Genomic DNA, 23,323 nt, shown 5'->3' with positions numbered 1-23,323 from the left:
GGTATTGATGGGGAAGTTTTCATCTGACAACAGATACTGATAAATTAAATACCCTTAGATTTGTCAAAACTAGCTTTAGTAAAATATAAGTAAAAGTATTTGCACTGCTAGGGTCAAAAATATTAATTAAACCCATTATTTATCAAGGCCAAGTCCTGGATTAGTTAGGTTTAAATTAACATGGAACATTATCTTCCATAGTGCTTAATTGTGAAGCTTAGTTCTTGTTGACAAAAGCTCATCCATATAAGAAAGCATCGAAAGGTTGGTGTTTTTTTAACCTTTGCAGAATATAAATTTTCAAAGGGATATTAGACAGTAGTTCCATCACAATTGATGCAGTTCACAAACATTCATTGTGAATATTTTATCTCATGATTTATATCTATGACACTAATCATAGACTTCTAGAATAAATTTAGCAATGGTCATGTCAGCCTTTCAAATCTTTCTGTAACCTAGAAGAGGTTCATTGCATAAGATAGATTCATGTTCCCCTTTATTCCATTGTTGCCAGAGAGAACTTGAAATGCCCTGTTCAAATTAATTTAATGCAAATGAATTCTTGCTGCCTCACAAGTAGTTTGTCCTTCATTTTTCTTAAAATTATATTGAAAATGGATGTGACATGCTTTACTGGTTGTTGTGCAGGAAGCATTGTCCTTCCTGAAAGCTCCCTCATTTGTCAAAATGAAGCCATTAAGAGTAAAGTAAATTATATTATCTGATCATAGTATCACAATTGACCTTAAAACAATAAATTTTGTAATCAGTGCAAATTGCTGAATAGTGTTTGCAGTTGTAGAAATTTCAAAGGAAACCCTGTTTGAGATACAAAGCTGCTATAATCATTTTTAAAATCTTTGTTTTTCTTTTACTTTGGAACAGTAGTGCAGTAAGTACTTTTGCCTTATTGTTCTCTCTGCCTTCCAGAAACCCTCATTCAAATATTCTAAGTTTTTAAGTCTTTTTCATTTCTTTTAATATTGTAACATTTAACAATGTCAAAGAAAGTATAATTTTTCTGGAAATCAAGCTAAAAATAAAGAGAAGCCGATGTAAATGAACATCAAATTAACAAGATTGATTAGGAAAAGTAATTTTTGAAAAGGGCCCAAAATCCCTTTGCACATAAATGCAAAAGAATTTAGTGAAAAAGGTGAAACTGGAGTAAAGAACTCTACGGATACGTAAGTAACTCTTAATGAGAATGAGTAACGTACATGCATATCTTTAGCTCCCAGTTTCAGAGATACAGTAGTTGTACAACAAATGGTCCTTTCCTGCTGTTAAGGAAGCCTCTCCTCCTCCAGCCATGCCATTCCTCAGAGCAAGCTCTTCCACTGAGTTTTCAGCAACCATAAGTAAGAAGGATGGTACGATAGGCTGCGTGTACATATGGCCCTCATTAGCAGGCCAACTGTTCCTTTTGCCCACCCACATCACTGGGGACATATGGCGTTACTTTGACTGTTGAAACAAGTGTGTGTGGACATATCTTGGTATGAGTAAAAGACTGTTGATTGTCTTTCTCTTGTCGCTCGTGCAACCGTCTCCTTGTGGAGATCGTATTATCCATAACACTAGATTTGAGGATGATAAATGACGTTGTTATTATTAACTGAATTTGCCTCTCTAGTTTGATCACAAAACCAGCGAATGTTTGCTTATGGAACATGTAAAGCTTATAGAAGACGGAAAGCTTACAGAAAGAAGTGATGGCTTTTCTAAGCATAAGAATCAGGTCTTTTTCAATCAAAAACTAACTCATTCAAAAATTCAAGAGTTATGTAAAACCAGAACAGCAGAGGTTTCAGAAATGCTATTGAGATCATTTATTATAAAATAGCCATTAATGAAATGTAATAGTGAGTCTGTTGTTGTGACTATGTGGAGAAATGAATGAGAAAATATAAGATAGGCTGGAATGAAGAGAGTCATCTGATCCCAGCATAATTCATTTTATATAGTTCACAGTCTTGTAACTTTAAAAAAATTATGAATTTTTTCAATACTGTGAATTCTGAATTTGCAATATGAGGCTTTTCAATCCTTGCAACAAGTGTGTATTTTTCAGTGGTTCTAGAATTATCGGGGCTTTCGAGCTGCTTCTGATAAGAAGGCAAGGCTAGAGGACTCGTGTTGAGGTGGCATTTGCACAGGACTTTAGATAACATACATCGATGATGTAGAGAGAAGAGCGGGTGATGTTGCTCCAGATTATACGGGAAAGGCACCTTTTGCTCCCTCTCCTGACCTATTTGTGTATTTAGTTGTGTAGCATATTTCTTGTAGAATTACATAGTAATTTCACACACTACATTAAGAAAATCTGAACAATTTTTACTAAACTCATGTTTTCTAAATATTAAGTAAATAAAACCAATATTTGGCTAGGTAACATTTATAAAAACAGGATTTCTAGATGATAAATTTTCATCTATATCTATAGAGCTGATAAATTTTCAAAACCCTTTGAATATCACTAGTACTACAAAGTCTCGTTTCAGTTTCAGTGCCATGGCACATTGATTAATCACCACTAAAGCGGTACATGAAATATTTGGCAATATAGGTAATTGGTAATGGTGATTGATGCACAGAATACGGCACCATTATTATGCACTGGCCTTGAGAACTTTAGTTTTCATCTTCATTCACCTGATAGAGAACAAACTAACAGCTTTTTTCTTTCAACTTGCTGGAGAATAAACTAACAACTTCAAATTATCTGATCCATCCAAAAACTTATTTCCTTGAAACTCACTGATTTATTTATTATTTCGTGGGGATCACTATTATTTGCTGTAGTAAAATATCAAATGATCGATGTTTTATACCAACATGGCAGCTCACATGGTAGGCAACAGAATGAAAACACACAGGTTTACTACCAAGAATTATACTATATTGCTTTTATTGACAGAAAAAGCATACAGATAATTTTATTCAGAGATTTTATGTGAATTATTTTGATAAGTGTACACATATATTTATAAGTGACCTTTCTTTGTCAAGTGTGTGCCCACACATGTATTCATACTAAATCAATCTTAGAGATTTTATCCAAAGATTGAATTTCTTAAAGTGACTGTTCCAAATATGTATAATTTATGGCCAAAAAGTCACAAAATGGCAATACAAGGAGGCATAAAAGTGAAGATAAAGGGGGAGATGATGGTTAAAAACACCTGTAAATGAATAATTGATTTTGATTTAAATTCTCTTTAGTTCTTAGCTGATGAAATGAATATAAATGAAATTATTATGCAAAACACTTCTATTTGTTTTATATGCATGTACATATATGTGTTACAAATACAAAACTGATAGGATATTATTTAACATATATTCACACTCATAATGTGCATATATGTACATAATGAAAATGAGTGCTTGATTTATATGTATGTATACACACACATACACATATTGCATACTTTCATTTTTTAAAATTTTACTTTAAGTTCTGGGATACATGTGCTGAACATGCAGGTTTGTTACATAGGTATACTTGTGCCATGGTAATTTGCTGCACCCATCAACCCGTCATCTAGGTTTTAAGCTCCACATGCATTAGCTATTTGTCCTAATGCTCTCCCTCCCCTTTCCCCCCACCCACCTACAGACCCCAGTGTGTGATGTTCCTCTCCCTGTGTCAACATGTTCTCATTGTTCAGCAGCCACTTATGAGTGAGAACATGCAGTGTTTGGTTTTCTGTTCCTTTGTTAGTTTGCTGAGGATGATGGTTTCCAGCTTCATCCATATCCCTGCAAAGGACGTGAACTCATCCTTTTTTATGGCTGTGTAGTATTCCATGGTGAACATGTGCCACATTTTCTTCATCCAGTGTATCATTGATGGGCATTATGTTGGTTCCAAGTCTTTGCTATTGTAAATAGTGCCATGATAAACATATGTGTACATGTGTCTTTAGAGTAGAATGATTTATAATCCTTTGGTATATACCCAGTAATGGGATTGCTGGGTCAAATGGTATTTCTGGTTTTATATCCTTGAGGAATCACCACATTGTATTCCACAATGGTTGAACTATTTTACAAGCCCACCAACAGTGTAAAAGTGTTCCTATTTCTCTGCATCTTCTCCAGCATCTGCTGTTTCCAGAATTTTTAATGATCACCATTCAAACTGGTGTGAGATGGTATGTCATTGTGGTTTTGATTTGCATTTCTCTAGTGACCAGTGATAATGAGCTTTTTTCATATGTTTATTGGCCACATACATGTCTTCTTTTGAGGAGTGTCTGTTCATATCCTTTGCCCACTTTTTGATGGGGTTGTTTGTTTTTTTTTCTTGTAAATTTGTTTAAGTTCCTTCTAGATTCTGGATATTAGACCTTTGTCAGATGGATAGATTGCAAAAATTTTCTCATATTTTGTAGGTTGCCTGTTCACTCTTGTGATAGTTTATTTTACTGAACAGAAGCTCTTTAGTTTGATTAGATTCCATCTGTCAATTTTGGCTGTTGTTTCAAGTGCTGTTGGTGTTTTAGTCATGAAGTCTTTGCCCACACTTATGTCCTGAATCATATTGCCTAGGTTTTCTTCTAGGGTTTTTATAGTTTTAGGTTTTACATTTATGTTTTTAATCCACCTTGAGTTAATTCTTTTATAAGGTATAATGAAGGGGTCCAGTTTCTCTTTTCTGCATATGGCTACCCAGTTTTCCCAGCGCCATTTATTACATAGGGAATCCTTTCCCCATTGCTTGCTTTTGTCAGGTTTGTTGAAGATCAGATTGTTGTAGATGTGTGGTGTTATTTCTGAGACCTCTATTCTGTTTCATTTGTCTATATATCTGTTTTGATATTAGCACCATGCTGTTTTGGTTACTTTAGCTTTGTAATATAGTTTGAAGTCAGGCAGCGTCATGCCTCCAGCTTTGTTCTTTTTGCTTAGGTTAGCCTTGGCTCCACAGGTTCTTTTTTGCTTCCATATGAAATTTAACATAGTTTTTTTCTAGTTCTGTGAAGAAAGTCAATGGTAGCTTGATGGGAATAGCATTGAATCTATAAATTACTTTGGGCAATATGGCCATTTTCATGATATTGGGTCTTCCTATCCATGAGGATGGAATGTTTCTCTATGTGTTTGTGTCCTGTCATTTCCTTGAGCTCTGGTTTGTAGTTCTCCTTGAAGAGGTCCTTCACATCCCTTGTAGGTTGTATTCCTAGGTATTTTGTTTTCTTTATAGCAATTGTGAATGGGAGTTTACTAATGATTTGGCTCTCTGCTTGTCTGTTATTGGTATATAAGAAAGATTGTGATTTTTGCACATTAATTTTATATCCTGAGACTTTGCCAAAGTTGCTTATCAGGTTAAGGAATTTTTGGGCTGAGGTGGTGGCATTTTGTAAATATACAATCATGTCATCTGCAGACAGAGACAATTTGATTTCCTCTCTTCCTATTTGCACGCTTTTATTTCTTTCTCTTACTCGGTTGTCCTGGCCAGAACTTCCAATACTATGTTGATAAGAGTGGGGAGAGAGGGCGTCCTTCTCTTGGGTCAGTTTTCAAAGGGAATGCTTCCAGCTTTTGGCCATTTAGCATGATATTAGCTATGCATTTGTCATAAATAGCTCTTATTTTTGTGAGATATGTTCCATCAATACCTAGTTTATTGAGAGTTTTTAGTATGAGGGGTGTTGAATTTTATTGAAGGCCTTTTCTGCATCTATTGAGATAATCATGTGGTTTTTGTCATTGGTTCTGTTTATGTGATGGATTATGTTTATTGATTTGCATATGTTGAACCAGCCTTGCATGCCAGGCATGAAGCCAACTTGATCGTGGTGGATAAGCTTTTTGATGTGCTGCTGGATTCTCTTGCCAGTATTTTATTCAGGATTTTCGCATCGATGTTCATCAGTGATATTGGCCTGAAATTTTCTTTTTCTATTGGGTCTCTGCCAGGTTTTGGAATCAGAGTGATGCTGGCCTCATAAAATGCGTTAGGGAGGAGTCCTTCTTTTTCTATTGTTCAGAATAGTTTCAGAAGGAATGGCACCAGCTCCTCTTTGTACCTCTGGTAGAACTCGGCTGTGAATACATCTGGTCCTGGGCTTTTTTTGGTTGGTAGGCTAGTAATTACTGAGTCAATTTCAGAACTTGTTATTGGTCTATTCAGGGATTTGACTTCTTCCTGGTTTAGTCTTGGGAGGGTGTATGTGTCCAGGAATTTATCCATTTCTTCTAGATTTTCTAGTTTATTTGTGTAGAGGTGTTTACAGTATTCTCTAATAATAGTTTGTATTTCTGTGGGATCAGTGGTGACATCCCCTTTATCGTTTTTTAATGTGTCTATTTGATCTTTCTCTCTTTTCTTCTTTGTTAGTCTGGCTACCGGTCTATCTATTTTGTTAACCTTTTCAAAAAACCCACTCCTAGATTCATTGATTTTTTTTTGAAGGTTTTTTTGTGTTTCTCTCCCATTCGGTTCTGCTGTGATCTTAGTTATTTCTTGTCTTATACTAGGTTTTTAATGTGTTTTCCATTGCTTCTTTTGATTGTGATGTTAGGGTGTCTATTTTAGATCTTTCCCACTTTCTAATGTGGACATTTAATGCTGTAAATTTCCCTCTAAACACTGTTTAACCTGTATCCCAGTGATTCTGGTATGTTGTGTCTTTGTTCTCATTGGTTTCAAAGAACTTATTTATTTCTGCCTTAATTTTGCTATTTACCCAGCAGTCATTCAGAAGCAGGTTGTTCAGTTTCCATGTAGTTGTGCAGTTTTGAGTGAGTTTCTTAATTCTGAGTTCTAATTTGATTACACTGTGGTTTGAGAGATTGTTTGTTATGATTTTCATTCTTTTGCATTTGCTGAGGAGTGTTTTACTTCCAATTATGTGGTTGATTTTAGAATAAGTGCTATGTGGTAATGAGAAGAATGTGTATTCTGTTGATTTGGGGTGGAGGGTTCTGTAGGTATCTATTAGGTCCACTTGGACCAGAGCTGAGTTCAAGTCTGAATATCCTTGTTAATTTCCTTTCTTGTTGATCTGTCTAATATTGATAGTGGGTTGTGAAAGTTTCCCACTATTATTGTGTGGGAGTCTAAGTCTCCTTGTAGGTCTCTAGGAACTCGTTTTATGAATCCTGGTGCTCCTGTATTTGGCATATATATATATTTAGGATAGTTAGCTCTTCTTGTTGCATTGATCCCTTTACTACTCTGTAATGCCCTTCTTTGTCCTTTTTTATCCTTGTTGGTTTAAAGTCTGTTTTATTAGAGACTAGGATTGCAACTCCTGCTTTTTTTTTCTTTCTTTCCATTTGCTTGGTAAATATTCCTCCATCCCTTTATTTTGAGCCTATGTGTGACCTTGCAAGTGAGATGTGTCTCCTGAATACAGCACACCTGTGGGTATTGACTCTTTATCCAATTTGCCAGTGTATGTCTTTTAATTGGGGCATTTAGCTCATTTATATTTACAGTTAATATTGTTATGTGTCAATTTGATCCTGTCATCATGATGCTAGCTGGTTATTCTGCACATTAGTTGAAGCAGTTTCTTCCTAGTTTCACTGGTTTTTATATTTTGGTGTGTTTTTGCAGTGGCTGGTACTGGTTTTTCCTTTCCATGTTTAGTGCTTCCTTTAGGAGCTCTTGGAAGGCAGGTCTGATGGTGACTAAATCTTTCAGCATCTGCTTGTCTGTAAAGGATTTTATTTCTCATTCACTTATGAAGCTTAGTTTGGCTGCTTATGAAATTCCATATGTACAGCATGGAAACGAGTGCATGTGATACACACACACACACACGCACACACATTGCATACTTTCATTTTTGTGTCCGTTTCTTTTCTGATTTTATCAGCAGCCAACTAAAGAAAATAGAAAAAAAAATTGGTAATTCGATCTTTCATGTTCTGCATCTTCCAGCTTCACAACTTATAGTTTTCTATTTTTATTGTTCTTGTGATCAGAATCAAAAAGTATACAATAGAATCAGAATCAGGTCAGAATCAACAAAAATACTATAATGTTTGTACATGCTTTCAATGCAGTTTGTCTCTGCAAAGGGTGTGTGTGTTTCTATGCAAATGTGCGTGTACACAAGTGTGTAAATAAGTGTTTTATTCATGATGGAGAAAGGCTGGTCAAAATGATTCTAAATGAGATAGCACCACTGCAGCAGATAATTAGGTCTCTAGCAATAAAACAAGTCATTAAACATGTTTCTAAGCATCTACTCAGTATCTGGCACAATGTTAAGTAGTGTAAATATAATCATTAGCAAAATTCAGCTTCTACCCTCAATGGTATATGTGTAGAACAAATTGGTAAAGCTGGAGTACATTTCAGGACCAAAAACAGTTTCTGTGTAGTTCCCACTTCATCAAGACCATGTTGTATACCTCTCATACACTTAAGCCATAGGGAAGCAATTATTCCATCCATCCTTTTACAGGGTAGTGGTGAGGAAGAAGAGCTGACTGTCATGCTTGAATTCACATAATTTCATAATTAAATAATTTCATGTTACATAATCTCGATAAACCTAAAATCCAATATATGATAAAGATAGTGTTTCAAATCAGTGGATAAGTGATAAACAGTTCATAAAATGGTGTTGAGATAATTGGCTATATGTATTTTATAGTTGCACAAAGGTATAATATGTCATTAATAAATATTAATTCCATAGTGGATGTCAAATACACTTTTTCAAAATATAAAGAAAAAAACCATAGACAAATATCACTTGCAACATTACGGTTAAAATTAAATATCCAAACATAGCCCTAACCAGTAACAGAAAATTTAAAAAAAATTTATGGATTGGAATTTGTTAAAATATAAAACTTTTCTTTTTCAGAGGATACCATGAATATGTGTAAAAAGCAAATATCAAATCAGCAACAAGTGCTTGCAATTCACTTGACATATTTAAAATATGAGTAGTTCCAACAAATCATAAATAAATGATTAGTAGTCCAATAAAAAAAAGACAAAGTACATTGACAGGAAACTGTATGAAACTCATGAACACTTAATGTATTAGATTCTCTGTTGTTAAACAAAATGCAAAAACAATAGAGAACATTATTAATATGGAGTTAATATTCAACAAAATTATTTTATCCATGTTATAAGTAAATATATACATCCAAAAACCCTTGTTTTCTCTGAAAGTTGTCACTTATGAGTCTGTTTTGAAAATGTTTAAGGAACAGTAATTAATTAACTTTAATAGGTACTCCTATTGAGGGAAAACAGACATTTCCATAATTTTTCTTCTGTTTCTAATCTAGTAGATGGTAGGAAAATAATGACAATTGCATGTTCATACCTGGAGAATATGCATTCCATTTCTTTTAAACTTTTGCATTCTCAAAGCTATATTGATACCTCAAAGCATACCCTTTGCTGTTGAAAACAGCCTTTCAAGTATAAAGACACACACATCACTTTCCTTAAATCTTATATAGGGCAAGGGCCTAGATGCCTATCAGAAGATGTATTTCAAGAATGCTTTTTTAGTAGTTCCTGTGGCCTTATCTTATAGAGGAAGGTTTTTTTTTTAAACATACACACAGTATTTGATGCACATTTTTATTGGAAAGAGCTTTTATTTCCTTAAATGTTTTGTTGTCTAAGTGTGAAAAGTATCCTGCAGTGGAATTTAGTGGCACAGATGCTTATTGTGATAGATGAGATGAACTTGCTTCCCTAAGCATGCATGGGCATGAAATGCATCTGGCTTCTGTACATAAAAGTCAGTTATGTTCCCAAATGTGTCTCTGCATTTACACAGACGTTTAGGGGCAGACACCCTACTGTTCCCTCAAAAGGCGGCTCTGCTTAATTATGAAGTTCAAGTTAGACCAGAAGTTGGAAAATAGTAAATTCCACATTGCAGACAGAGCCTGAGCAGGTGATGTCACCACTGCATTCTAAGGTGGCAAGTCCTCAGAGAAGTCACTTATCACCTTACCATGGAGAAAAATAACCGTGTCCAGAACACAAGAGGATGCTTTAAGGTAGCGTACAATCAAGTGTGAAAACCTGTGCAATACATACCAGGTGAAATCCAGTTCAGAGGCTCAGGAAAACAAACAAATGAGGATATGCTTTAAAAAATAGGACTTAATATAAACAGTAGTGAGAGTAAAACTATTGCTAAGCACATAGGAAACATAAACCAGGCTTTCAGGAAGGAGTTTGGCACATGTGTGCACTGGTAGGAGGTGTAATCTGCAGAAATCCGGCCTTTTGAGGCATAGCAACTAAAGTTCCTTTTCTATTGTCCAGGCAACCTTAAATATTCCTTTATGCAGTACTATTTTAAAAAGGCCATCTACTGTGCACAATGTGTTAGCATCAAGGACATGAAATTTATCTGGAATATACCAAAGCTTTAATCAATAGACTAGGACCAAAGCTTTTAAAAACAGGTTTTTTTAGATAAATCATTATAAGTTATTATTTCCTCGCCATAGGTAAGGCATGATACATAACTTTACTTTTTCTCAGTCACTTAGTGTGTAGGTAGAATAATGACCCTTAGCAGGATGACCTTTTGAATGTGTTGTTAGGCAGCATGGAAGCATTATGGTTAGAGGTGGAATTAAGATTGCTAATCACCTGACCTTAAACTGGAGCGATTATCTTGAATTATCTAGATGGGCCCACTGTAGTCACAAAGAACCTTCAGACAGGAAGGCGGAGAGACCAGGGTGAGCAGAAGAGCTTGGGGAAACTGGAGCCGAGGCTGAAGTGATGTGCTGTGTCCAAGATGTGCAGAGGCCAAGAGCTCAGGGATACATGTGACCCCTCAAACCTGGTGAATTCTCTCCTGGAATCTCCAGACAAAATATAGACTTGATGATAACTTGATTTTAGCACACTAAGACCCATTTTGGACTTCTGACCCTCAGAAGTATAAAGAAAAAAATGTGTTGTTTTAATCCTCTGAGTTTATGTTAATTTACTGTAACAGCAGTGAGAAACTAACACAGTAAGACGGCTTTTATTTTTATGTGATGTATAGAATTAAATTGGATATGCTAGGAAATATTGGAAATTTATTTATTTATTTTTTTGTCTGAGCTGGAGTCTGGCTCTGTCGCCCAGGCTGGAGTGCAGTGGCGCGATCTCGGCTCACTGCAAGCTCCGCCTCCCGGGTTCCCGCCATTCTCCTGCCTCAGCCTCCCGAGTAGCTGGGACTACAGGCGCCGCCACCACGCCGGCTAATTTTCTGTATTTTTAGTAGAGACGGAATTTCACCGTGGTCTCGATCTCCTGACCTCGTGATCCGCCTGCCTCGGCCTCCCAAAGTGCTGGGATTACAAGCGTGAGCCACCGCGCCCGGCCGGGAATTTATTTTCTTAATATAGTTCTTCATATTAGAATAATGAGAACCATCGTGCAATGAAGTGTTGTATTTTGTGAAGGATGATTATATAAACAGTACGAAGGTTAAAAACCGGGCGGGGCCGGCTGGGCACAATGGCTCGTTCATGTAATCGCAGCACTTTGGGAGGCCGGGGCAGGTGGATCTCTTGAGCCCAGGAGTCTCAGATCAGCCTGGGCAACATGTGAAACCCCATCTCCACAAAAATACAAAAACCAGGCAGACGTGGTGGCGGCGCCTGTGGTCCCAGCCACTCAGGAGGCTGCGGTGGAAGGATCGGAGCCCGGCAGGTGCAGGCTGCGGTGGACCGTGATTATGCCACTGAGCTCCAGTCTGGGTGACAGAGTGAGACCCTGTCTCCATTAAATAAATAGATAAATAAATATATATATAAGTAAAAGCGGAGGGTGTCTTTTGAAGGCTATTAAAGTCGTCTAAGTGTCCTCTGATTATATGAGGCTGGGATGGTGCATGGAATGTTGTGTTGAATAACCTGATACAGTCTCTGAAACTATAGAAGCATTAGTAATTTTAGCCTGAGAGTGCTATAATCTGGGAAAATTTGGTCCAATACTTCCAGGGAGGGTTGAAGTTTTGAGATAGCTGGAGTTATTTCAGTTGAAGACCAGAATATGAGGCAACTGGATACTCAATTATAATTCAATTTCTACTCTTTATATTAGGTAGAAATGGGTAACATGTGGGACACTATGTTAAAAGTAATGCAGCCATAGTGTAGTGGTAGAAGCAGATGAAAAGTACTACAATAGTCGTATAGATGAGGTACTGGAAAGAAGCAGAGTTGAGAAATTGGAGATAAATGTCAGTTTTCCAGAGCCATGGGATGAAAACCAAACAGGATTACAACAGATTCAATTCACTCAAGATGTCTAACTTGGTATTAGGTCAGAAAACTAAATTTGCCGTATTTTCTTAAAAGTACCCAAAAATGTTCCTTTTGATAAAACACGTGTAGTGCACCTTCGGATTTGATTTTTCTTTATGTTCTGTAAACTGCTCACAGTAAAACAAAAAAAGTCTGACAAATATGATGGTCCTTAAATCTTGTAGGAGTATGATGCTTCTCCAAAGAATAGAGGTTTTGCTGGGAAGGCCCTAAGCAAGGAATCAAATTTCCTTTTGCAAGAAATAAAATTCTCAAAAGTTCCCTGCACCTTGGAAAGCCTCTGGTTGAAATTAATAGCACAACGTTATTTATTTAAATTTTAACTTTTAAGTTCAGGGGTACAAGTGTAGGTTTGTTACAGAGGTAAGCTTGTGCCATGGGGTTGGTTGTACAGTTTATTTCATCACCCAGGTATTAAGCCTAATTTCCATTAGTTGTTTTTCCTGATCCTCATAGCAAATATTACCCCCATAAAGTTTTATGGTTACTTTTTTCTTATGTTCTGATTAATGCCATTAGATTCACAAATTGAAATTATTTTTCAGTACTTTAATTCTGTCTAGAAGGTTTAAAAAATGTTTCTGAATTTCCTAAGTCTTCTTTCTTTGTTAGTCTTCTGAAAAGCTATATTCAATAGAATTCATGTGCTTAGGTACAGTTTCACTAAAAGCGTATCTTCAACATTTGACCTGTTTAAAAGTTCTTAAGGTGTTAAGGAACATTAGGTATCAGAGTTTATGGCGTTTGATTAATCTGAATAAATCTTGGCATCAAATTGAATTCAGCAAAAGTAACAGTGATAAATCAGAGAGCAATATTTGAAATGTCTCCAGGAAACATTTTAAAACAATTTTTAAGTTCACTAATTTGAGTCATTACACTTGGCCCTAATATAGTAGATTTTAAGTGAAGCTCAGTCGAACCTGGCAGATATCATATAGAAACTTTTAATAGTCATAACAATTCCTGTACCTCATTTGGAAAAAGATTATTTCCAGAGCATCAGTGCTTTGACCAGAAAGGCATTTATTATTCTGTAACACTTTTCTTGAGAAATTAGCATGATTCCTCATTTGAGTACGCTCTCTCAGATAAGATTCTAATATTAGGGTGTGAATAAAACTTCAGGGCATTGAAAGCAGCTGGAAGATAGACAATAGGGCGATCATCCTCTCTTGTCATTCTCTATCAAGGTCCTCTTTAATTATTGGCCTAAACAGCTATAACTTTATGGTGAAAACAAACCGCTTGGATATAGCGTTAAAGGTTGAAATAATGAATTATACATAAATCTATTTAGTTCAGTTATATTCTGTTGAATTGGGAGAACATCTAATTTTTAAATTTCTCTGCATTTCTTGAAGTTAGGAATAAAAGCTGGGGTGGGGTCTCCTGAAATAATGAGGTCTAGAATAATTTCTGTTGTTAAATTTACTTTTTAGCAGGATAAGTCTACTAAAATCAATATGAATGGAACCTTCAATGTACCACTGAAGATAATTAATCTTTGAGAGTTTGAGTAACCATTACAAAGTAATTTACCTAATTAGCAACTAAACCAACCAATTTTTAGATTTCTTAACTTTAAGACTATTGCTCACATAATCACGTAAAGTATATCTTCCACATAGTCACAGGCAATCACAAGCTAACACGAGCAGTTAGCACAAAATAGATGTTCCACATAGAATGCAGAACAAAAAAAGACACTTTAAAAATCCTTTTCCCTTTTCCAAATTCATATTTAAAAAGTTTCTTGTGGAATTTCCCAAATGCCAGCATGGCCACATATAATACAGATTGATACTGAGACCTCTAATGAGAAACAGTTAGAATTATGCTAAACAAGGAACATTCTATATTGATTTAACAAATTCTCCTCTTTCCACTTATAGTTTCTCATAAAATGTAACATGTTTGTCTCGTGTGGAGTCTGTATAGAAAAAGTGTGATAACTGAAGATATAGATACACAGGTGTATGTGTGTCTGTGTGTTCCTGTGTATTATAGCCTTTCTTTAATGGTTTTCTCTTTGTTTATATATATATATACTTTAAGTTCTAGGACACATGTGCACAACGTGCAGGTTTGTTACATATGTATACATGTGCCATGTTGGTGTGCTGCACCCAGTAACTCATCATTTACATTAGGTATATCTCCAAATGCTGTCCCTCCCCCTCACCCCACCCCATGACAGGCCCAGGAGTGCGATGTTCCCCTTCCTGGGTCCATGTGTTCTCATTGTTCAATTCACACCTATGAGTGAGAACATGCAGTGTTTGGTTTATTTTGTCCTTGTGATAGTTTGCTGAAGATTATGGTTTCCAGCTTCATCCATGTGTCTACAAAGGACATGAACTCATCCTGTTTTATGGCTGCATAGTATTCCATGGTGTACATGTGCCACATTTTCTTAATCCAGTCTATCATTGTTGGACGTTTGGGCTGGTTCCAATTCTTTGCTATTGTGAATAGTGCCGCAATAAACATACGTGTGCATGTGTCTTTATAGCAGCATGATTTATAATCCTTTGGGTATATATACATATATATATATATATAAAAACTATATATATATATTTTGGGACGGAGTTTCGCTCTGTCACCCAGATGGAGTGCGGTGGCGTGATCTCGGCTCACTGCAAGCTCCGCCTCCCGGGTTCACAACATTCTCCTGCCTCAGCCTCCAGAGTAGCTTGGACTACAGGTGCCCGCCACCATGCCCGGCTAATTTTTTGCATTTTTAGTACAGACGGGGTTTCACCGTGTTAGCCAGGATGGTCTCGATCTCCTGACCTCATGATCCACCCTCCTCGGCCTCCCAAAGTGCTGGGATTACAGGCATGAGCCACCGCGCCTGGTCTCTATTTAAGTTAGCTCTGTCCAGGGCAAACCAGCATTTCAAAGATACAATCTGTTTTTGCAAAAAACAGGTATACACCTATCCATAGTGCAGACATTATGTCTACTTATTTCTCTCTAAATAGATCTTTCATTTTAACAAGTACTTCACCTTCACAAAATTTAGTTGAGTCAGTGAACTCATATGCAGATGCTATATCTTGGCCAGATTATCAAGAATTAAGCCTCACAGATAGGCTGTTTCCATTTCCTTTCACAAAGTTTATCAGTCCTGGGTTACTTCTTGATTTCTTGCCAGTGGCATATAATGATGACTCAGCCAAGTCAGTTCCCAGAGTTGGACTCTTTTTTTTCTTATACATAGGAAACTTCTTTTCCAAGAATACTTGTTCCAGTTGCTCACAATCTTCATAGTTGATGATTATAGAATGATCTATGTACTTTCAATGTACCTTCAAAAATGAGATCTGCAGCTGGATAAGACGTGTGTGTGTGTATGTGTGTGTGTGTGTGTGTGTGTCTTAGTAGACTTAAACCGTTCATTGAATAAGAAGCCTAGTTGATAGTGTAAGGAGAGAGTTAGAAGAACAGGGAATTATTTGGTTTAAGGAATTGTGAAGAAAGGTGCTATGCCATTAAAATTTTTCTTTACTTTTGTGTTAAATCTTAATTTTGTGCAGAATTTACTAAGCTGCAGGAAACTGTCAAAATTGACTGTTGCTAAGTTCCATATTGCTTCGTAATTATCTTAAAACAAAAGTTGGTTGATACCAAAGTACAATTGTTCCTCTAGCTTTCATAAATTGAGACAGGTCTTTTTCTCACCCTCCACATACCTATGGCTGGAAGCCGAGGTGGTTGTTCTTGGTTCTCATTAAAACTTCTAGACTGTTAATTTCTCCGCTCCCTTCAAATTAGACTGTTCCTTTGAAACTCAAACCCCTTGGAAATATCAGCCATGCCCCTTTGGTATTACCATCATCAACAGACCTCCCTCCTTGGCACTCTTGTCTTTATTTATTTATTTTTTTTGAGATGGAGTCTTGCTCTGTCACCCATGCTGGAGTGTAATGGTGTGATCTCGGCTCACTGCAACCTCCTCCTCCCAGTTTCAAGTGATTCTCCTGCCTCAGCTTCCTGAGTAACTGGGATTACAGGTGCATACCACCACACCCAGCTAATTTTTGTATTTTTGGTAGAGACGGGGTTTCGCCATGTTGGCCAGGCTGGTCTCGAACTCCCGACCTCAGGTGATCTGCCTGCCTCAGCCCCCCAAAGTGCTGGGATTACAGGCATTAGCCACTGCACCTGGCCTCTTGTCATTTATTTAAGGCTTTAGATCTTTTGCTCAATATCATCTTCAGGCAAGTTCAGCCATCATTTTAGTGGCTCAGCTTTCACGTGAAAGGACCAGTACAAACCTCGGTTCCCCGTTTTTTGACATCTTTATTTCCATTACTTTTTTTCTTTCCTCCACTTTATTGTCAACAAATCTGAAACATTTTCTACAAGGGTATGTACCACCAGGATCTAGATGCAAATATTCTGCCTCCTGGACATCACTCCTTGCCAGCTCATTGGCCCAGATGTCCTCATTCCTACAACCCTTCATTTTCACTGAGACTCTCCTTAGGACACAGCTGCTGCTGCTCCCTCAAGATCCATCGGTACTCTCTTGCTTTCAGTTTCCACGTTTTCCTCCTCAAATGCCATAGTTCATTTTTAGCATTCCCTTGCAACTACCCTGAGCTTCATTTTCCCACAATTTATTTGTTTCTGTTTCTCTTCCCAAATTTTAAATATTGATGTTTCTAAGGGTTCTGTCCTAATTGCTCTTCTTTTCTCTCCACACACATACTCTCTCTAAGCTCTAAACGCTACTAAACAGCTCATAAGTTCCAGTCTTAGAGTTTGGCCCAGACCTTTATTCTGGGAGTTGATGATTTACATGACAATAGCACTCGAATAATTCAGAGGTAACATGTCCTGGTTTCCCACATGTCAGTAAGTGGCACTGCCAGCCATGCTAGACGCTTATAAGTCATTTTTGGCCCTTCCTCAATATTCTGACAATATCCAATTCAACATTCATTTAAAAAATATTTTGGTTCCAAATACATCTGTAATTTCCTCCACCTATTTTGATTTCCAATGTCCCCAGCCTAGCCAGAGCCACATATTTTCTTACCTACGCTTATTTTCTTAGGTCATCCTTAGTCAACCTACTTGAATTCTTAGTCTCCTACACCCTGTTAGCTACAGAGAAACCAAAGTGATCTCTTAACATGTCTTTCGGTTTCCAACTCTCCCACTTTTCTGGTGTACTTGGACTAAGATTTATGTTCCTCATCATTACTAATGAAGACCTGTACTGTTTCACATATCCTTCTCTTTCAGTCACGTCTCACATTAGTCTTTCTCCCTTCTGTACTTCATCCAGATTCCTACTTTTCAGTTTTTAATTTCATCCAATTCACAGGTTTCTTCTACATGCCAAGATCTTGTTCATATATTAGGGTCCATGAACACTGGGGGTTTTTCCTAAAAGACGCATCTTTCTGTATTGTATGAAGAGCTAACTCTTTTTATTCTCAGGTCTTAGCTTAAATATTCTCACTTGGAAGAAGTGGTTAGAATCTGTATAATCCAAATTAATATTTCTTTTTTTTCTTTTTCTTTTGAGACAGGGTCTTGCTGTGTCACCCAGGCTGGAGTGCAGTGGCACAATCTTGGCTCACTGAAACCTCTGCCTCCTGGGTTCAAGCAGTTTTCCTTTCTCAGCCTCCTGAGTAGCTGGGACTACAAGCGCACACCACTACACCCGGCTAACTTTTTTATTTTTAGTAGAGATGGGGTTTTGCCATGTTGATCAGACTGGTCTCAAACTCCTGGACTCAAGTGATCCATCCGCCTTGGCCTCCCAAAATGCTGGCATTACAGGCATAAGCCACCGCGCCCGGCCCAAATTAACACATCTATATATAAAAATTATATGTATGAACCTTATATAATCTGAATTAAGATTATATCTAATGTTCGCCCCAACACCCTTGTTGTATATTCAGTCCCTTGCTTCACTTTTCATGTGGACACATTTTGTAATAATCTCTTCTCTTTGCTCAGTTGGATTTCTGTGCCTGTCTTCGTCTTCAGAATTGAAACCCTAGGAGTACAGGACTGTGGCTTTCTTATTGACCACTGCAGCTCCGTAACTAAGAGAGCATCTGATACATATGTGTGAAGGGAATTGGTTAAATATAGACCACTAGGTCCAGTGGAGTCCACAGCCTATTCACTTCATGTAGTTTCCAAGAAACAAAGGCTTCTCAACATATATTAATGAATGAGATATGGGCCAGGATATCTGGTCTGGCTGGAGATGGCTTAACTTTGAGTTCACTTGAGAGGGTATTAGTGTGAGCAGGAATGCTTTCACTCACTTCAAGAATTGCATGGTGTTTAGGGGGAAGAATCAGCCTGCTTCTCTGGAGAGACATGAGGGCTCTGTGGCTCCTGTGGGCTCTCAAACTGTTGGAAGATGACTGCTAAACCTGAGTTTTCAGGTCTCCTAGTTATATTCATTTAAACTTATAGATGATTTGTCACTATTTTAAGTTGTTTTTCACTGAAAAGTCAGTCTGAATATAGAGCCTTATTTCATTCAGATCAGAAAAACTGGGTTACAGTGAAATCTGTTTATCTATAATTTTTAAGTAAGTACAATTTAATAAACCAGTTATTCCTAACTTGAGAGGCCTGGAGGATTTATTACAATGTGTATTTCAGGGCCACATCTGCAGAAGTTTTGATACAACATTTCCTTACTAGTACCCCTGACAGCACATTTTGGCAGGCATCCTGTGTTATTCAGAAGCAGAACGTTTATGCACTACACTTTGGGAGAGAGAAGTGCATGTTATGTTACCATTTAAAGATGCCTGGTTCTTGTGGGGCAAATTGGCAAATGATTTATCTGAACTAATGGCAGAGTGGAATTTTAATACTTTAGGGTTTTCAGGAATCTTAGAGCTGTTTTCATTTGTCTCATACATAGAGCCTGAACCTTGAAGACATTAATGAATTTGTCACAGAAATTAAATTGGGTCAAAATTTACATTTCCAACCCATGTCTGTGCTCTTCATTCTAAAGCACAATGGCCTAGAGTCATATTTTAACCTCTAAGTTTTATCTTATTAAAAAATAAAATAAAATAAATAATTGTAAATACATGCATGTGTTATACCTATATATACAATTTATATACATTACAATATTAATTTGAATTACACATGACATCACTAGTAAAGGCCAGTTACAGTTTAGACTGAGATAAGCCCTGTGAGAGTTTACTAAGGTCAAAAAGACTCCTTTTAATAGTGACTCAGTGGCATCTACTCTAAGGACAAAGGCTCCAGTATGTATCCTAATCTAAGTTATTACTGAATGTGAGTCCTGTGATAGCTTCTAATGAAAATTTTCCATTGAAAAAATCAATGTTAATAACTGGAACTCGAGAGCTGTAATGAGTTCTGCCGTGTTTTTCGGGCTTAGACTGTGTGCTATAATATGCTAAGAAGAGGAGTTGATGACCTGTGAGCTCTGGTCCCTTCCTGATCTCATTTGATTCTTTGGTCTTTAGTTTTAAAAGGGTGATCAGAGAGGTTGCTTTATAATGGAGAAGTTGAACAAAAGGACCATCAACCTGCAGGCTCCCTGGCACAGCGCAAGTTTCACCGGATAAGCATTTCAGTAAAGAGGACTATTGCCAACAGCAATACTTGCAAGGAAGCTTTGTTCCAGAGAGGATTTTTTTTTTAAAGAAGCTGCTAGAAAAACTGACACTAGAAGCTAACTAGAGTCACTCTTTCTAGATATCAATAAAATTGTAAGTCTGAAGACATTACTTACCTAGATACAGAAATGGACTTTATTTAAGAACCAACTTTATACATACCTAATATACCTAGGCTTGTTGATCAAGTTGGCTGGCTGGGGAAGAATAAGACTATCCAGAAGATCCACATGATGAGAGAAAGCATTCGGGGAGGGCAGACAGAGACATGATGCTGGCCATAGATAGAACCCAGAGACGCTCTGTGATTGAAGTGGTTCTAATTCCTGGAAGCTTCGATTTGCTCTTATAACGTGTTCTAAAGCCCTTTAATTCAAGACTACCCTTCCTGGTTGGTACCTGTAGATGTAATGCATCTCCTAAGGTATTACTCTAGGCTCCATCGGACAGAACAACTACCTGGAGGTAGGTGGTGGAGCCTCCGGACTTCACGACACATTTCGCAATGCTGTTTACTCCAAAACACTGGCCTAATTGAACTAATCTAGCTATTGGGTAAGACGAGAAGTAACACAAGAACATTCTTAAAGTCTGTTCTCTTTTGCCTTGTGACCTTAAACGTTTGAAAGACCAAGATGAACACTATTGAATAGAATTGTGTTTCCATCGTCATAACTAATCTGAAAGCCTAAGTTTTACCTCTTTCACTGCACATCCAATCTATTTTATGGGCAGGAGAGCACAATGGGCTCAGCTATCCAGGCTTTAGGAGTTATTTTAATCTTTTTTTTTTTTTATTATACTTTAGGGTTTTAGGGTACATGTGCACAATGTGCAGGTTTGTTACATATGTATCCATGTGCCATGTTGATTTCCTGCACCCATTAACTCGTCATTTAGCATTAGGTGTATCTCCTAATGCTGTCCCTCCCCCCGCCCCCCACCCCACAACAGTCCCCGGAGCGTGATGTTCCCCTTCCTGTGTCCATGAGTTCTCATTGTTCAATTCACACCTATGAGTGAGAACATGCGATGTTTGGTTTTTTGTCCTTGCGATAGTTTACTGAGAATGATGTTTTCCAGTTTCATCCATGTCCCTACAAAGGACACGAACTCATCATTTTTTATGGCTGCATAGTATTCCATGGTGTATATGTGCCACATTTTCTTAATCCAGTCTATCGTTGTTGGACATTTGGGTTGGTTCCAACTCTTTGCTATTGTGAATAGTGCCGCAATAAACATACGTGTGCATGTGTCTTTATAGCAGCATGATTTATAGCTCTTTGGGTATATACCCAGTAATGGGATGGCTGGGTCAAATGGTATTTCTAGTTCTAGATCCCTGAGGAATCGCCACACTGACTTCCACAATGGTTGAACTAGTTTACAGTCCCATCAACAGTGTAAAAGTGTTCTTATTTCTCCACATCCTCTCCAGCACCTGTTGTTTCCTGATTTTTTAATGATGGCCATTCTAACTGGTGTGAGATGGTATCTCACTGTGGTTTTGATTTGCATTTCTCTGATGGCCAGTGATTCTTCATGTGTTTTTTGGCTGCATAAATGTCTTCTTGTACACCAATAACAGACAAACAGAGAGCCAAATCATGAGTGAACTCCCATTCACAATTGCTTCAAAGTGAATAAAATACCTAGGAATCCAACTTACAAGGGATGTGAAGGACCTCTTCAAGGAGAACTACAAACCACTGCTCAATGAAATAAAAGAGGATACAAACAAATGGAAGAACATTCCATGCTCATGGGTTGGAAGAATCAATATCGTGAAAATGGCCATACTGCCCAAGGTAATTTATAGATTCAATGCCATCCCCATCAAGCTACCAATGACTTTCTTCACAGAATTGGAAAAAACTACTTTAAAGTTCATATGGAACCAAAAAAGAGCCCGCATCGCCAAGTCAATCCTAAGCCAAAAGAACAAAGCTGGAGGCATCACGCTACCTGACTTTAAACTATACTACAAGGCTACAGTAACCAAAACAGCATGGTACTGGTACCACAACAGAGACATAGATCAATGGAACAGAACAGAGCCCTCAGAAATGATGCCGCATAGCTACAACTATCTGATCTTTGACAAACCTGACAAAAACAAGAAATGGGGAAAGGCTTCCCTATTTAATAAATGGTGCTGGGAAAACTGGCTAGCCATATGTAGAAAGCTGCAACTGGATCCCTTCCTTACACCTTATACAAAAATTAATTCAAGATGGATTAAAGACTTATATGTTAGACCTAAAACCATTAAAATCCTACAAGAAAACCTAGGCAATACCATTCAGGACATAGGCGTGGGCAAGGACTTCATGTCTAAAACACCAAAAGCAATGGCAACAAAAGCCAAAATCGACAAATGGGATCTCATTAAACTAAAGAGCTTCTGCACAGCAAAAGAAACTATCATCAGAGTGAACAGGCAACCTACACAATGGGAGAAAATTTTTGCAACCTACTCATCTGACAAAGGGCTAATATCCAGAATCTACAATGAACTCAAACAAATTTACAAGAAAAAAACAACCCCATCAAAAAGTGGGCAGAGGACATGAACAGACACTTCTCAAAAGAGTTATTTTAATCTTTAAAGAACAATAGACACAAGTAAAAGTACATACATAAAGTAGGTATTTTATATTTAATTTTTATTTTCATATGCATGAAAAGGGTGTTCCAAAAAAAGATTAGAGAAGTCCATGGCATGTCTTTCTGGTTAATGTTACTTTATTTTTTGGTTCATCTAAGATACTGCTTACAAGTTACTTGTTTTTTTTTCATGGAAAATTTTTTTTAAATGAATTGATTTTACTTTTCATCAGCACAGTTGTTGTCTAATACCAAAGTTAGTTAGAAGGTTATGATTTTTCTATTTATAGAATGGCAGGGGCAGCATTTAGATAATACATCATAGTAACTTGGCATTTATGAAATATTAGTTTTCCATAAACATGAACTCAGAGAGGAAGGTTACATTTTTTTAAATTATAATAACTTTTCGAAAACCATCTGTCCTTTAAAATGTTACTAAAACATATATTGGAACTGGTGTTTTAGATGCCAGTCCTTTCTGAAGAGTGTTTTGAGATTTTTTTCAAATACTGCCTCAGTTCTATATAAAATAGAAAAAATTCTGCCTTGTAAAATGACTACTGGATGTAGGTAAGAAGAAGTTAAGGAAATATTACATAAAAATAGATTTGCAAATGTAATTTACTGAAGGATTATTTACACTTTGATGAGTGGATCTGGATATTTTGATACTAAGTGAAAGTGGTTCCACTGGAATTAGAAGGGAACAGAGATCTGCAAGCAGGAGTGAAAAGAATGTCTGTAAGCCGGGCATGGTG

This window comes from Symphalangus syndactylus, chromosome 21 (genome assembly GCF_028878055.3).
Source record: "Symphalangus syndactylus isolate Jambi chromosome 21, NHGRI_mSymSyn1-v2.1_pri, whole genome shotgun sequence".
Lineage (NCBI taxonomy): Eukaryota > Metazoa > Chordata > Mammalia > Primates > Hylobatidae > Symphalangus > Symphalangus syndactylus.
Note: the sequence above shows the minus strand (reverse complement) of the source record.